Raw genomic sequence first — 17572 nt, 5'->3', positions numbered from 1 at the left:
CTGGACTGTATAATGCTCAGCTTGGCAATGTCAGGGCTGTCATCTGTGTATGTAGCTGGGATGGCCAAAACACTACGATGTGTTAGCTCACTTAAAAACAGTTGATCAGTGTACTTCTGTCCTTTTTTACTTCAATTAGATTCAGATTCAGACTTCTTGGTGTTCCCTTTGTTGTAAGAGGGCTGAAAAGCTACATCTTTGTGAAGCTTCCATTCTTCCTCATGTCTCTGATTACTTGTACCAGTGGTCAAAGTGTGACATTTTAGCATGCGTACGAGCCTTTAAGTGCTATTCTTGGTAGTGTTCATCCTTTTCGGTCATCTAGGGAGGTGGTTAATGGTATTGCAGGAATTTGGACTATCTGAACCCCTTGTCCTGGCATTATGCAACTGTATTGTCCCTCTATTTTCCTCACATTAACTGCATCCCTTTCCTAGTTGTTGGCTGTGCAGTCTGTAAACTTTTCTGGATATTTGGCTATATGTTTTGAATTACAGTGATTTTACTCACTCAACACACATCTCTGTGCAGCTCAATTGTGCCTTTCTCTGATTTGTACAGCAGGTCCTCTTTTTCACTCCTGCCCAGTTAAGTTGATTATATGCTTTCCTTTTCTATTGGCAGCTCCTGTTTTGGGCCCTCAGAAAAGATTAATCAGTGGGGGAAGATGAGGCTGTTGGATGCAAAGATCCTTTTTTCATGCAAGTGTTCCTATTTTTCTTTTCTTAAATAGCATTTCTGAAGAGAGATACAGGAAATAATGTGTGGACTAAATTGTTTGGAAGTTTTAAGTGTTGTATAGAGGGACTGGGAGATTTTGTTATCAGTGTAAATGTGTTCATTCTAGTTGAGTGATTTCTCAGAAAAAATAATTAGTCCACATAAGTTCTTGTTCTTTATAAAGCAGTGATGAGCATTTATAATTTTAACTATGAAGCTTACAATGCTTTGATTTCTTCTTGTGTTTAGAGTAGGAGCTTATTGTATCTCCTTTTCCACATTAGCCATAGTAAATTGGATGGTGTAGTGAACAATACCGTATGGCTTAGCTAAAGTGAGAGACTAGACTTGTGTACCCTTGGAGTTGCAAGACACTCTTAAAGATGCTCTTAAAGGTGCTAAAGGCACTTTTGAAACTTGAGTTTAATTAATGATATAGCAAGTGTTCTGAATATGTATTAGATTTAGCAAGTAGAAGATGCTTGATATCTTCCTGAAGATGTTCAGTTTTTTTAAATCTGTGGATTTGGTTTCCAGTCATCTTGTTTAATGTTGGTAGACATGGAGAAAGTCTTCTCTTAAACCTCGGTGAGGTCAGATGATATTCTGCTGTATTCAGACATGAATACATGTTTTATATTTGGGATTTTTATTGCATAGATGTTGCCTTTTGCATTTTACTTGACAAAAAATAATCCAAAGGCATTTTTTGAGAGTTCTTAAACATTCAGTTTATATTTCCCAGGTGTTCTGTTATGTATCTACTACTTCTAAAGAAGGCCTTTGGGCTGAGTTTGGTTGGCCTCAGCATGCTTAGTGCTTTGTTTGTTATTTTTTGTTAGCTGTTCTGTCTGGTGAACAAAAGAATTCTATATCCATTTAGCTTAACTAATCTGAAGTCCTTCAGACTGTACTTAACATGCTTAGCAGCTTTTCATCAGTTATTCCTTGTTACAGATGTACCCTCTTGATCAACTCTGGAAACCAGGTGTAAGGGCTAGTCTGAAATAGGAGCCTAGAGTTTTTGTGCTGCATGTTCCTTGAGTTAGCAGAGGATTAGACAAAAGGAAATGTCCATATGAAATAAAATCCTTTTATTTCAATTAGAGGAGCTAAGCTTACACCTGGATAGAAATGTATAATGTCTGAAGTAATTAGTGGTTTCATTCAAAACTTATTCTTCCTTCCTGAAAGCTCCACAGGCTCACCACTATGGTGCAGCTGTTTCTCAGCTGATATCTGATCTAAGAACAGTAGAAATCTTTGAAGCTGATGATTTCAGTAAACTATTGAGTGGTCTTGTTCCATGCTGTCAATTGTTAGAATTGAGTTTAATCAGGCTTGAAGTTTCTTTGACTGGTGGTGTCCCCAGAGTACACTGTCTTCTCAGATTTGTAATTATCGTTATGGAAAGAAAGCAACATATATGCCACGGTTTGAAAGGCTTGATGAGAGGCTAAGGTGGATCATGTTGAGAATGAATGTGTGTTTGTTAGAAGGCATTACCTCCTGGCAGCCAAACACATCTGCTGGTCTGTCCTGATACTTCTAAGTGTGTTCATTGTCTTCAGGGGGTCCTTGCTAGAGGTTCAGAGAAAATCTCTGGGAATGCTTTTCTAGTGTGCTGTGCAGTGTGACTCTCAGCTTGGGTGCATGTGTGCCTATAACTTCAGGAACAGTGTTGCATCTTTGCCTTATCCCTAGCCTATTTAGGGATTGGATGTCCCAAAGCAAATTCAGCTGTATGAAGGAAGTTCTCTGTGATCTTAGTATGTGACATACTGTAACTTGGACTGCTCACGGAATGAGGTCATGGCCTGGCTGCTGTCATGCATGCACATATGAAAACAAGTAGGGATAGCTAAGAAAATGCTGATTTCTAAGAATGCTGTGAAGTAGGCAGACCAGAGAGAAAAAACTAACCTGCTAAAGTACATACTGGCATTGTTAATAATTCCTCAAGAACAAAATCCCAGAAATATATGAGGAAGGATTAGAAGCCAAAGGGAAGAGGAAAGAAGAAACAATACAAAAGGGCATTCTTGTGCCTAGGGCTCCCCGTAAGTCTGCAGCCTCATGTGCTGATTTACATCTGAGCTGACAGCTGGAAAAACTGTGGTCTCTTGGAACAGCAATATAAATCCCCACTGTTCCCTTGCAAGGTTTAGACTGTCTATCCCAGTGTCTTAAAAGTATGAGATTTCCACTGCTTTCTTACACAGACTTTTAGTTCTTATTTTTCCCCTAGTGTAAGCCTGGAGATGCTGCAATAACTGCAGCAATAATATGTGGCCTGTCACAGAAACAGACCTGAGCTGCCTTACCATGCCTGTAACCAAAGGTTATATTGCTTGGATCAGGTGCAAGAGGGAGAGAGTTCCTCGCAGGAGTGGTGGCTGGAGCTGCTGCATGAACACAGGTGAGTCGTTAGGACACTATCAGGCCAGATAACATCCAGGCTGACATTCTTAAAGTCAGTAAAGCCCTATCCCAGCTAAACCCTGTCAGCTGGAAGGGACAGTGCCTTTCCACTTTCTCCTGACAACTGTGCATGTTGACATAGCTCTTCCAGGTATCTCTGCCTCTTGAAAGGAATTAAATCTAGTCCTCAGACTACATAAAACATTTGCAATCAAATGCCAAGTCAATGCTGTACCATCTGTGTGCTGGATCACAGAATGCATCTAAACCTCAGCTTTGGAGGAGGATTCAATTTTGGTTCATCACTTGGATGAAGATAGACTGTCAGCAAAGTTGTTGCACAAAGAACTGTATCCTTATAAGATGTGATAAAGCATACTGGCTGCAAGAATGACAAAATGGGATGCATCTGCTGCTCTCCTCAACTTGCTTCTTGGCTTTCTAGCGAGCCCTTTGCCTCCAGCTCACAATTTTTTTTTAATATAAGGTGCCTTACATGATACATGCTGTCTTATAAAAAATAGTTTTCTTGAACAGTGGTAAAATTAAGGTCAATTCACATCTAAAACTAATTTGGAACCACATTATCTAAGGGGAAGTAGTGGTATTTCTGTGAGTGGTGAATCAAAAAGGATTATCTGAGGGGCATGTGTTCCTTGAGGGATGTGTGTTGGCAAAAGCATAACTGCCTTTTCCAGATCAGGAGCCTTATTTTCTAAACTCTCAAATGTGAAGGAGAGGTGGGGCAGACGAAGTTAGGACAATGGTTTGAATGTTGAGCTAAGCATATCATAGAATCATAGAATCATAGAATCGGCTGGGTTGGAAGGGACCTCAGAGATCATCGAGTCCAACCCTTGAACCACCGTTGCGGTTGCTAGACCATGGCACTGAGTGCCACATCCAGTCTCTTTTTAAATATCTCCAGGGATGGAGAATCCACTACTTCCCTGGGCAGCCCATTCCAATGCCGGATCACTCTCTCCGTAAAGAAATTCTTTCTAATATCTAACCTAAATTTCCCCTGGCACAACTTAAGACCGTGCCTTCTTGTCTTGTTGAAAGTCATCTGGCAAAAGAGACCAACGTCCACCCAGTTACAACCTCCTTTCAGGTAGTTGTAGACAGCGATGAGGTCTCCCCTGAGCCGCCTCTTCTTTAGGCTATATGTTACATCAGTGCCTTGATTTATATATATTTTTATATATATATAAATATATATATATATACATACTTTTTCTTTTTGAGGCCTGGGAGGGTCTGTGCCCTGGCTGGAAGTTTGAATATACACCTTGTTTTTCCTTTGCTTTTTTAGGGGTCACCTAGCACTGCACCAGGGGCAAAAGCCCCTGTGTGGGGTACTGGCCTCTGTATCATGCATCTGCTCATCTGCCTCCGGGATATGATTAACAGGGAGAACCCCCCCTACTTGTATTTCATAATTCTGTAGACTTCAGTGGGTAGCATGTCTTAAAATTAGCAGCTTTCCCTGAGAATGTAACATGCCATGTGGTATTCCTTGTGGAGCAAATGCTGTGTTGTAAACAGACTTCAAAAGGCTGTCAAAACACTACTGATAAAATATACATTGTCCCTGTCATCTGTTCAGGGTAACTTTAGAGGCTACTCAGGACAAAAAAAAAGAAAAAGGGCGTGTGTTGGAGGAAGCAGGAATTCTGTTTTGTTATTAATTTCTCATAAGAGGATAGTCACATGGTTTTGCTGGGACCTGGGTGTGTCAGATCTTGTAGATGGGATATTACTAATTCACAAGATGAGGGGAAGTCCTCATGTGCATTGAGTCAGCCCTGGATCAACACAGCAGCATGCTGCCAGTACCCTTTGAAGGCTGGGGGATCTAAGTGAGTCACAGAAGAGCTTCTGGCTGTTAATAGAAATCTGAATTTAAGTCTCCCAGAGGTCGTTAAATCTGAAATGAGCATGTCTTTCCAGTTTGGGTTCATGCTTCGTGGGTGATGTATGTACTGTCAACACAGATGAACATAAACTGCTTGAAGAGGAGGGACAGAACCTCTGTCCAGACAGACCTTAATAAAAGTGAGGATTCTGTAAACAGGAGTTGTTGTTTTTGTTTGTTTGGGTTTTTTTGTGTGTGTGTGTTGTTGTTTTTTTTGAGGTTAAAAAAAGGGAAATATTTGTTCATAGGCTCACAGCAGTAGCATCCTCCTTTTTTTTTTTTTTTTTTTTTTGGTGTATTTATCATCTTGTCTCCTGTCTTATCTCCGTATACATCATCCTGGTTATGCAGAAGTAGAGCAGCAGTGAGCAAGTTTAAAAGTTTAAATAGCTCACACGTATGGATTCTGTGCTTTGCACAGAACTTAGCATGCTCTCTAGGTGTGCAGGTTGTGCTAGAACAAATGCCTTCATGTACTTCACTGCTTTTTTCAAGGGACTGCAGTAAGAGCCTGTGCCTGAACAACAGTGGAACTTCTCAATGCATGACAGGCAGCCTAACAAAAGCAAAGCACCTGTCTTAACTGGGACCTCCACATGAACATGCTGGAAGCAGTAGCTCTGTCTTGCTGGAAGCTATCACAGAAACACTGGGAGTGTGGGGAAAAAAGCATTCCCATGAACCTGTACCTACTTCAAAAGGTCTTGGGTGTCAGTTTCCTGTGTAACTGAAGAGGCAGGTTTATTGTTCAGGCACGTAACTTCATCTGAATAGTCATTACAGCACATTGTTGGTGAATCAGTTCATGTAAAATCCTTTAGCAGGATTTTGTGGTAAAGATGCCTCTAGCATCTTGCTTGTTGGCACTGAGTTTACCACTGAAAATAAGGCAAAGAGAGCAATGATAATTATTTTGATAAATAGACTGCATAGACTAGCACATACAGCATGGAATGTTTAGAAAGAACATTTCTGGCCTACTGAAGGTCACTGAGCCTGGCAAGCCAACCCATCATATTTAGGCACTGTAGCAGCATCTCTGTTAAAGATTTGCTATCTGCTTGTATTTGAACATGGGAGATAGCTGTAGCCAACACAGAAAAGGCAGTATGTTTGCCCACTAAGCTCAGGAGCTGGAAGTTTTCAAGCTGCTTCTCTTATTCCTGCATGTGTGTGTTTTCCTATTCGAGATTCTAAAGGAGGATCTAACACTAGGCTAGTCATGACTAGAAATTAGACCAAAATGAGAATTTATCCATCCTTTAATCCACCTCATATGGTAATATGGATTCTTCACTAGAACTCTTAAGATCATTGTCCTTTTGCCAGCTGGTGTGAATAAGACTGTGTTGCTTATTCTAGCACAACAAGTATTCAGAGTCTTTTCTCTAAAAAAAAAAAAATAGTGGGAATAAATGCAAGGCAACTCCTCACCCTTGAATTTGATGTGTGTGTGCTCTCAACTCATAGCAATGTGGAGAGCCAGTGTGTGAGATTTGGAGAAGAAGTTCAGTTTGGAGAAGCACAGAAAACTGAGCTTGGAAATTTTAACAAATGACTTTATTTACATGTTGTGAGTTTGCTTAAGGGTTGTGCTGGAAATCCTGGGGAGCTCTTCCCAGAGCTGACAGTGATAGGGGATGGCTGATGTATCCCAAGCATGCATTTGGAGCACAATGCCAGTGTTACTGTATGTGTTTATAGAACTTGTTTCTCACCTGCTGCTAGCTTGATCGTAACACAGAATTCCTTGCAGCCCAGCAGAGTTGAGGACGTATGTTCTGAACAGCTGTGCTTCTTCTTTAAAATATGCTAGAAGTGATGCTAGATAGAAACTTCCTGGCCTTCAGCATCTATTTTAAGTTGTTTCTTTTTTTGTTAGAAATTGAGAAATTCTGCAATGATGTAAAGGAAAGAGGTAGTCCAGGGACAGTTATGGAAGAGTACTCCTTCCTTTGCATTAGGTGTGATCTGCATGAGTTGAGGCATATTGGAAATAATGCTTGATATACTTCAACACAAGTCCTTATCTTCTCTTTCTCTAGAGCACAGCACTAGATCTCCCATGTGCTGTGAAACTGTTTCACATGATGCATGGCCTGTTGCCAGGATGATGGTACCTCTCTTGCTGTCTTCATGGAGCACTTCCCACTCCATCAGTGAGTGTGAGCAGATACGGCTGGCATGTGTAGTCTTACTTTTCATGTTGGGAGATACTGTAGTGTATTGTGGTTGCTATAACTAGATGCATAACTGGGGGTAGAAACCAGCTGTGCATAAAATAAATAGCATTTTTCTATGTTTAGATCAGTCTCTTCCCTGACAATAATTAAAGCCATTCTCTTTACTGTTTAAGATCATGTCCGTGTTTGCTGCACTGGACAGTGCATAGCAGCTTACAAATGTGTGAAGATAAAAACCCAACTCTTCATCTCTACTGTGTACAGCTGGGTAACTGTAAAAGTGTCCTTTCTTTGAAAGAGTAACCATCCTTCAACCTTGGTCTGAAATAGGAGTTAGAAATGAGACCCTGTGTCTTGCAACTCAGTGCATCAGTTGCACACACACAACATGTTGCTTAGTTTCAGTGTACAAACATACAGTCCAGAGTGGGTTTAAGCCACAGTTTGGTTTTTTGGTTTGTGGGATTTTTTTTCCCCCTTCTTGCAATAGACTTACCTTCCTCTTTTGACTTGATTTAGTCTGGAAATGGACTAAAAATAGTGAAACCTAAATCACAAGCCTGAATATAAATGGAGGTTGGGGTTTTTTTCAGTTTCTTGCCACTTCTTCTCATTAAGGCACAATTTAGGCCCAAAATATTCTGGAGATGTCCAGAACTTTGAAAAAGTAGGTCAGCATCATAATAGAGTAGGTGAGAGTGCATGTGGAACTCAACTTTATTAATGCAGCTTATTTGTTCAGTGTGTGATGAATCATTGTGAAGTATAGGGATGGATGCTTGCATGGTTGGGAAAGAGAAACCATTGAGTTCAAAATGCTTAAACTCTTGCCTGCAGTTTGAAAGGTGCCTGGTATCACATTGATAAAGAAGTAGTAGTTTCAATTCACTTTAATCAAAGGCTACTTAGACAAACTACCTGTTTTTCTAATACAAGCAAGATCTGTAATGTATGATGGTGCTTATTGCTTGGTGCACAAATGTAGTTTGAACGCACAGCATTGCCTTTGGCATAGAGAGTATATTTCAGTTCCTTAATATGCTTCTGCCCTTCTGTGTCTGTTTTAGCTTGCTTGTTAGCACAGATCTTCTCTCTCACTTCCCATACCTCCTTACAAATTTCAAGTTTTTGGGCTGTTTTTCTTAACATTCCTTTTAATACTGGATATGAATCGCCTATCAAGATAGAGATGCTACTGACAAGCAGTCTGAAAAGCTGAATTGTCCAAAAAGATATGTCATTTTAGAAGTTTATTAGCTGTTTCTTGAGAAATAATGAAGAAAAGAAAAAAAGAAAAAAAAAAAAAAAAAAAAGAGAGAAAACTGTGACCCTAGAGTGAGAAGAATTCAGTGAAGTATGAATTCACTGGAAATCTTGGAAATCTTTTGGCTACACTGGTTTCCTCGTTTCCTCATTTGATATCTTAGTGCAGTAAGGAACTTGCTGCTGCTCTTAAGTTTCCCTCCCATCTTCGCTTCTACCTGCCTCCTACCCTCCTGCTCTGGGGTCAAAATATGTTGAATTTGAAGGTGTCTCAATGCTCCAGGCATCCAGTGAGATAGAACAGATGAGCATCAGCTCACTGCAAAGTATTCTCTTATACTGAACATTATGCATGACAGCATGTGGCAGCTAAGGGAGCTTCTCCCAGTTTCAGTCTTGTAAAAGTTCATGTGTGTTGTGTAAACCCTTAAACTGAATCAAGTAAGTTAAAAATGAAACTGTGTTGCATTTTTTCTTGAAAGCAGAGTTAAGTAGTGTGCCATTCCTTCTGATTTCATTGGTGTTCCATCTGTTCTTTCTATGTCTGGAAAAAAGTAAATTATGAGAAGCAATGAACATAAACTGAAATCAGAGCTTCCAACTGAATGTAGTGAAAAACAAAATCTTACTGTGAAGACAGTCAAATGGTGGATGTGGGTGCCTAGTGGGATTGTGTACTCTCCAATCTTTTTTTTTAAAGATTGGATTGAGGAATTAGAACCTGAATAACCTTGTTTGACCTCCTAACTGACCCTTCTTTGAGTATGAGATTGAATAGGATGGCTTCCTGACATCTTCTTTAGTCTAATTAATCCTGTGATCCTGCAACTAATCTGTAGTTCTTCTCTGAAAGTGAGAAAAGGCTGTGAGAATTAGGGTAACCCAGACTAGCTTGTGGGAATCCTTGTCTGTTCAGTCTCAGTCCATTTCCAGCTTTGCCCCAATGTCAGGGGTACTCCCAGCACATGCCTTTTTAACCTTAACCAATAGAAAGACCCAACAGGTGCTTGTGAGGCATAAAGAAGCAATATGTGGAAACATAACTTCAACAAGGGCTTGTCCATAAATATTCCAGTTTTCAGGAGGTAACACTGGGTGGAGGACATGCATGCTGAAAGCATGCTGTGGCAGCAGTGGGTATGATTCCTGCAGCTGTTCACTATCTGTTACTGAGATAAAGGAGCAGAGGCTGGACATGGGGTTGTGGACTGGACTGGGCTCTATGTGCATGCCTGAAATTCCTGTTGGCAGGAATTCAGGGTGCTTTCCAACTCCAAGGGTGATGGGACTGTAGACAACTGTACTGACTCTCGTCTGAATGGAAAAGGGAGAACTCTCGCACTTGACTCAGACTTGGAGGAGTGTTACTTGATTGAGTTGAGGGACATCAGTGCTACATTTTACTGACTTTACCAGTTCAGGCCTCAAGCTTCCTGAACTGTCCCAGTTCTGTTGTTCTCCTGCAACATTGGTCAGAAGCAGAATGGAGAGAATTTGTTACATGCAAAGTCAGATGCTTAGCAGAGATGTGAACTGTTGCTGATGAGCTTTATAGGGATTTGTTAATTGGAGCTGGAACAATGATGCTAAGATTAAAAATGAGACTGGCAGCACTTTGGAAAAAAGTGATACAAGTCCCTTGTCAGACTCATATATCTTAAGTTATGCATTTTTTTCCTCTTCTCTTTCCTCTCGTGGCTTTCAGCCAAAGTAAGTGTTTGAAGCCCTTGTGAAAATGTTTAGAAGCAACATGTTAATAACCAAACTAGTATCAGGATGACAACCATGGAAATAAATATTTTTGCATCAAACCAGATTTTTAAAAATAAAAACAAACAAACAACTAGTGGACTTAAAATGCAGTACCATGTAGGAAGGAGTTACTGTCCTCTCCCCAGCTAGCATTTCTCAAGTCCTGCTGGGGGTCCTTTTTTTAACTTTATTTTAACTAGTGAAGATTTTTTTTCTCAGAAGTATTTTCTCATCCCTTCATATTACATTGTCTCTTACTCTAATCACTTTGTTTATGTGTACATAAATTTGTTAGCTCAAACAAGATTGAGTAGGAAGTATTAGTTAAGCATGTGATAAAGCAAACATTTCTTGGAAGGAACAAGGCACCCTTTTGGTGTTGATATTTTGTCATCTTTGTTGTGCTTTACTTGTGACAAATGGTTAGAATTTTTGCCTGCTGGCTTTATACCCAGGCTCCTGAAGTCTCTAGTGGCAAAACATCAGTGGAACCTTAGATAAATGCTATATGTTCTTGCAATTAGCTGTAATATGGTAATTGCAGTTTCTCCTGCATCTTTTTTTGGATTTGTAACCCAAACCAGAGGAGTTTTTTCATATCCTTAAAAGTAAATGAAGACTGAAGATTGAGCCAGTTCTGTGCCTGCTTGTCACAGAGAATGAACATCTTGCCATGTCAGTTTAAAGTTTTAATGTGGTTTCATGGAAGTGTCACAAAATGATCTTAAAACTTCAGTAGGAAGGTGGTCAGAAACAAAGCTTCTTTTGTGTACTCTACATTTTGTGTAGACTGGCTATGAAGAACTCTGCTTGAAAGTGCTCTGTGGCAAGAATGAAATATGCAAACTCAGCTGTGTATTTCTGTTCTGATTGCTAAAATTATTAGAGCCTATTTTCTGCAGGAACTGGCCTGCCCTTTCTGAATGGGCTCAGGTGAGAGGTGAGTCTCGTGGGCTTTTTTTTTTTTTTTTTTTTTTTTTTGTCTGGGGTTTTGTTTTCTTTTGTTTAGTTGGGGGTTTTTGTTTTGTTTGGGTTTTTTTTGTAGTGGGTTTTTCTGTTTTGTTTGTTTGTTGGTGATTTGTAGGGTGGTGCTTCGTTGGTTTCTTTGTTGTTTGGTTGGGGTTGTTTTGTGTCTGTGTGTGTGTTGAGCATTTCTTCGTGTCATGTCTAGCCAAGCAAAGATGTAGGAAGCTTGCAGCATGTTTCTCCTTGCTGCTGGACAGTGTTGTGCTACTGTTGCTGAATTTTTTCAGCAATTTCAACATGTGCAAAAAGACTGGAAATATTAAATCTTCATCTGAGCTTGCTCCGTGTTCTGCCTTGTTCAGCTTCATGTGTTGATGGCTTGGGGGGAGAGAGTTCACATACAGCTCAGGTTTATGAAGCAGGATGTAGGCATGCAGTCTGTTGTAGGTGGAGAACAGCAAACTGGGGGGAATGGGACTTATCTGGAGGAACTTTGGGCTTGCTTTGGGTTCTGAATTGATTTTCTGTGCAGTTGGTAGCTTCAACAGCTATGTGAAGAAGCAGAGGGGGCTGGTGGCTCTTGGATGTATGTAGTTCTTGTATGGTCTGTCAAACCACTTTGCTAGGGGGGGTTGCAAGGCAGAAGAGAGTAGTGGCATAGCTGAGCCTTCTTGAGTCTCTCCTAAGCAAGTGTTAATGGCTGTCAGGTTGGCTAGAGGTTGGCTAGAAGGTACCTGCATTTGTCTCCGTTGAAACAGAAAGGGAAAGGGGAGAGAAAGGAAACAAGTGGGGTGTCTTTCAGATGTACCATTGATTTTCTGTGTTAAGCTAAGTAACACTTGCCCTTTCCTTTAGTTGTGAGATGCACTGTACTGAGAAAACTTGGCATATAATGGTAGAATATAAAGCGCATCAACAGACAGCCTCTCCTAATCCCTTTTAAAGGAACTTAATGTAACTTTCTTTGAAGACAACAAAGAAGATCCAACTTTCCAGAGTTATGTCTTTGGGTGTGATTTTGTGTGCTTTGAAAATGTGAGCATGTGCATTATTCAGTGGTTTAGAGATGCACACTGGAAAATAAAAGTGTAACTGGAAAAATTACCAGAAAGTGTTTACTCAGTTATATGCATCAAGATCATGACTTAAGTGAATTTTTATAACATGACATTTTCTGACCACTTTTTTGGAAAATATCAGTTGTTACTCTTAGTGAATTGTGATGCTTCTGCTGCAAGATGGGAGGAAGAGGACTGATTCATGGTGTTGGCATGACTGTGGTTTGCTTTCCTTAGCAGCAGAGTATGTTCTTCATGATACGTTGTTGAGTGCTATCCAGATTTATTTGCTGTGGTTAGATACTAATGTGAGCGCAACTGCTCTTGAGTGATGATGTGATACACTGTACATTTCAGATCATTTTATCTGTACTTGCATACATTCAAACATGACTTCACATTCTGTACTGTTACATAAAAGTATTGACCAAGGGGAAAAAAGCCATACTGAATTACTGAGAGATTACTGCGTAAGTGGGCTTTCAACTAAGAACTGCCATTTAGTCAGGATTTGCCTCGGCAGTGTAGATGAATCTGCAGACAAGTGAAGGGTCTTGAATACTAGCAACTGGGCAGCTCAGGGTAGAGTATTTCAGGTCCTAAATATGCTGGGTACTTGTTGCTCCTAGTCACTTTTTCCATAAGTTGCTGACCTGACTTGATGGTCATAGTAATATGGTCATAGGCCTAGGAGGATGAGTTCTTCACTAACAATTTTTTCTGTCACAGCGAGTCATCTGTCTTTTACTGCATGCAAAGCCTTGGGTTGTGAAAAAAATCTTTGGCTGGACGTGGTGACAACTGAGCAGCTTTCTTGGTCTACTCATGTGGAGCTAGAATTCTGAGTTCAGCCATTTTGTCTCCAGAGCTGAACAGAAAATGTATATCATCTTTCATGCCTATATTAATGATCCTTACTGTATGCATGTGTATGACTGTGCTGGACATTGAGTTTACCAAATCATCCATGCTAAAATTTGGAGTCATATCTGAGGCTTTTACATCCCACAGGTAGTGATTCATCTTCATTAGGTGCTTAGGGTACTGACTGACCAGAGTTTCTAGATTGTGCCAGTAGCTCAACAGAACAGAAAAATTGCTAATAGGACAACAGTTTCCTTGGGAGTGGACAAAATTGCAAATAACCACTGTGGCTGATCACTGTTTCTTGCAACTTGCCATTTACAAAATTGCAAATGATCACTGGGGCAAATAATTGCTGTGGATGTTTCTTGCATGCAATAGGAAGAAAACAGATGGTTTAGTATGCAGATGCTGTATGGCTTTTAAGTCCTGCCAAAGGAGGAAACAAAGTACTTAAATTGCCTGTTCTCTCTGGAATCCTGGTCATACGGAAAAGCATGTAGTACATCCATCAGATATTACTTTGACTGCTCTTTGTTTTCATGTAGGTTTTTTCCAAATGACTAAGAAAGGTAAAATAATTATCATTAGTCATCAGGGAAGCTTCAGGCTATGTTTGGAGCTCGCACTCAATTTTGTTGTTTTTTAATCATAGTGACACAATCTTTCACAGGCTAGAGGGTTGAGGTTTTTGTGCGATTCACAGTTCTGTGTTGATTTTCACCATGTAGCCACCATGTCTATAGAAGAAATCTACTCTTGGACTTTTGAGAAGTTGTTCTCCCTATCTCATATTAACGGGGAATGCTAGCAGGTGGCTAAAGCAGGAGAAGAGCACATGTCATCTTTGTTATATTAGATATGTCAGTTGTTCTGTCTATGTGAGTTTAGTGTCTCAGTCTGACATATCTCTTGTTCCTTTGGGTAACTTCTTCCTCACTATATATCACAGGGCAATTAAATCTGAAGGTAGGTTTCTGTCCACCTCCCCTTCTTCTCTGCTCCCTTGCCCCTGTGTGCTAAGCTAGTTACATGCAGAGAAGGTAACTCATGTCTGGGTAATTCTCATTGAATTTAAATTTCCAGCTGTCAGGGAATTAATTGTGTATTTTTTCTTGATTTTAATAAACTCACTTTTTCTCACATGTATATATATCCCTTGCAATATCACCTTGAATGTATAAATACAGATAAATATAATCACACAAATTCTTTTTGATCAGTGCTCGTTCAATGCTTTTGAAAAATAGGGCTTTCACTAGCAGACAAGATTCAAGAAGATCTCTTCCTTCTGTGCTAGTGTTGAATGGCATTTATATTATGAATGGGTTCTTCTCTTTCCCCCTCTCAAGGGGATCCCCAGGGAAGAGTGAGATTGTGTGTCTGAAGAGAGCTGGCAAGGATGTTGCAATCATCAGGAACAGCCATCAGTAGCCAGGGCGGTCTAACTGCAGGAAATAATACTCATATTTGCTGCAAGCTTCACTGTCCTGAGCACTGGAGAGCATTAGTTTTTAGAAATAGCTACCACATTGACCTTAGAATTTCTTTCAAGAGGAACTGATTTTATTTGTGCTAATCTTAGGACATTTTCTGGAATGCAGTAGTTCGTGTCATGGGCTGATGAGAACCATTGTGCTAACAGGTGTACATAACACCTATGCTGCACTGTTTCCAGGAGGTCTTCCATTCAAACTTACCCCAAGGAGGAAGGAATCCTCCTTTATACAGCTTACAAGCTTCAGTGTATGGAATGAGAATCACAGATCTTGGTTGAGCCAAAGCCTGTTCTGCTTTACTCCCGCTTGAATTGCTCCATTTAGCCCATGGAACAATGATCCTTGAGTTCCAAAGGTCAGTGCTTGTGATCAGAAAGATCAAGGAAACCTACAAGCAAATCAGAGATGTAGTTGTATGATGCTGCTGGGTGTAGCAACTCCAGAGTTGGCCATTGATAGTAAATTGTATGGAATCTTGTGGAGGTTTTTTGATTTTTGATTCCCTAAATAAAAAGGACATGCTTATTCCTCTTCTATGTCTTTCTTACAAATGTGTAAGGATTGAGTAGCTAAGCAGCATCAAAGCACCTCTGAAGACCAGTTTTAAGATGGCAGTTATGATGTTTAATCACTGATTATCGAACAGAAAATCAGGTGTTGAGGGGGAAGGCTTTGAAGAACTTCTGCCTTCAGGGGTCTGAAGTGACCTAAATTTTTATTTCTTCGTCTTTGTCTGCAAAAGAAGTATTTCTCCAAGGATGGTCCATGTCCTTTGGAAGCTGCTGTTCTTTGAATCCACCAGGACTTAGCTTTTCTTCACCTTTCATTTATCAGCCTTCCTGACTTCACCAGTACGCACCCCCCTCTTCTCTGCCCCTCCCCACTCCCATACTGAAGGGGATACTTCCTGTCTTCTTGGGCCTGCTATGCTTGCTTGTTTGTTTTATTGCAGTACATATTTTCTGTAGAAGATATTAATGTTTATCGGTACTTACCATAAAGGAACTTCTTCCCTTCTGCCCTTGCTCTGACTGGCTTAATAGTCTTTATCAGGATTGTTGGAATGTAAAGCTGCTTTGTATGGTTCTTCCTGGGGTAATGAGTCATACTTGGACTTCAGCAGGATTTCTGTCATGATGTCTGTTTCAGGATACTGCTTTTCACATCAAGAGGTTATGTCAAGCTCTCACACCAAAGCAGGGGTAAATATGTCAGTTATTCATTCCTGGAAAGTGACTTACTTCTGAGACACCTGGCTTCTGCTAAGAACAAAAAATGAGGGGAGGATCTTCACATATCCAGCTTTTCCTCCAGTAAAATACAGAATCAGGACCACTGGTAGGAAGTTCCTGCAGTCTCAAAGCAAAATAACCCTCCCTGCTACTGGAATGTTATTGGTGTTTCCTTGTGTCCCAGCATCTGGTGGTACCCAACTGGACCTAGATCAGATTGTGAGAAAGCAGTTTGACGCCTGGTGGTCTGAGGTGAAGTTTGGGCAGAGTTGAAACTTGGCTTCTGTGATGAATAAACTTTGCACTAACACAATAAGAATTCTGCATCATGAGTTCTAAAATGTTTCTGCATTTTCTTGCCCAGATAAGCATTAAAAGAAACATTCATGGCTTAGAATGAGTAAGGAGTTGGCTAAGTTTTTCTGAAATGTGTATGGAGAGGCAAAGGGAATGGATTCATTGAGTTCTTGTATCAGGGTGTTCTTTGCATTAGCATCTGTCTTGTGCCGCTGGCAAGTTAATGATTGATGTGTAGCCTACCCATACACCTGGTGCAAACATCTCACTGCCCTTAAATGTTCTTACATGCTGCTTCAGTGGAGCGCCACTGGAAGCCTCAAGAGGAGAGCATTTGGAGAGCAGAGGTTGGGCCAGTTCAGCAAGACCTGTCTCCTCTTAGATATCAAGAACTCCAAATGAGACTTAGCTTTCTGTGTTCATACATGTCTGTGATGTGGCCTTCATCTACTACAGCCAGGCTGTCTGTCAGGAGAATGTTTGGAGAGATCACTTGGTATCTCAATGTGAGCCTGAGACTGTTTTCAGTGGCAGGTGAGAATGCAAGGAATATGTTGTCCTACCTGTTTTTTTCTTTCTTTTTTCAGTATGGTGCTTTTGTAGTGCACTCAGTCTTATTTATAGAAAGCCAGTGTGCTAGAGCAAATCCTCCAAACACTTTGCAGCCCCTGCTGGGGCTTCTGAACATAAAATGTTTGAATCAATTTAATGTTTGACTAATTTCAAAAGTTGTGCTGCTCATAACTCTGCTCTGACTGCCCTAATTGAAGATGGGTTCCCTCACTGCTAAAATAGTCCTCTCTCTGTGAGGCATTTGTTTTATATAGGAGGACAAGATGCAAATAGTAGACTCTAGAAAGGGGTTGCTCTTTGATTCCTTGCTCTGGCATCCAGACTTTTCTGATATTAAAAGTTTAGTTTCTGTGCCTTGAAAACTTGATACCAGAAAGATCTGTTATTCCAGATGAAGTTGCTTCAATCCTTGCATCCATCCGTGCAGGTGGAACGATCTAGAAGATGCCAGTAGCCTTTTTTTACAGTAATGGAGAGAACTGCTCTGAATCTTTACTTCATTTGTAGGTTGAAAAGTCATCTCCCTTCCATAGTCTTTTTTATGTTTTCTAAGTAACATTTCAGTTCACTACATTGATGAAATTCTTGGTTTGTTCTTTCAGAGGCCAGGATAATCACAGCTGAGACTGAGTTGGGTCTGAATATTAGTTCAGAAAAAGGTTGCACACTACTGTGTCCAGTTAGGTTTTGAATGTCTCTGCAGATGTAGACTCTACAGCCTCTCCAGGCAAGCTATTTCAGTATTTGACCATTATCACAGTAAATAGGTGCTCTCTTGTTTTCAGATGGAATTTGATGTATTTTGATGTGTGCCTGTTTCTTCCTG

At 40.4% G+C, this 17572-nt stretch overlaps 1 protein-coding gene across 1 annotated transcript in view; it reads left to right on the top strand.

The window, feature by feature from the left end:
- The window catches only part of SHB (SH2 domain containing adaptor protein B), a 57186-nt gene that overhangs the window by 15273 nt on the left and 24341 nt on the right, over window positions 1-17572 (top strand). The window lies entirely within an intron of this gene.

This window comes from Calypte anna, chromosome Z, assembly GCF_003957555.1.
Source record: "Calypte anna isolate BGI_N300 chromosome Z, bCalAnn1_v1.p, whole genome shotgun sequence".
NCBI lineage: Eukaryota > Metazoa > Chordata > Aves > Apodiformes > Trochilidae > Calypte > Calypte anna.
Note: the sequence above shows the minus strand (reverse complement) of the source record. Positions and strands in the feature narration are given on the sequence as shown.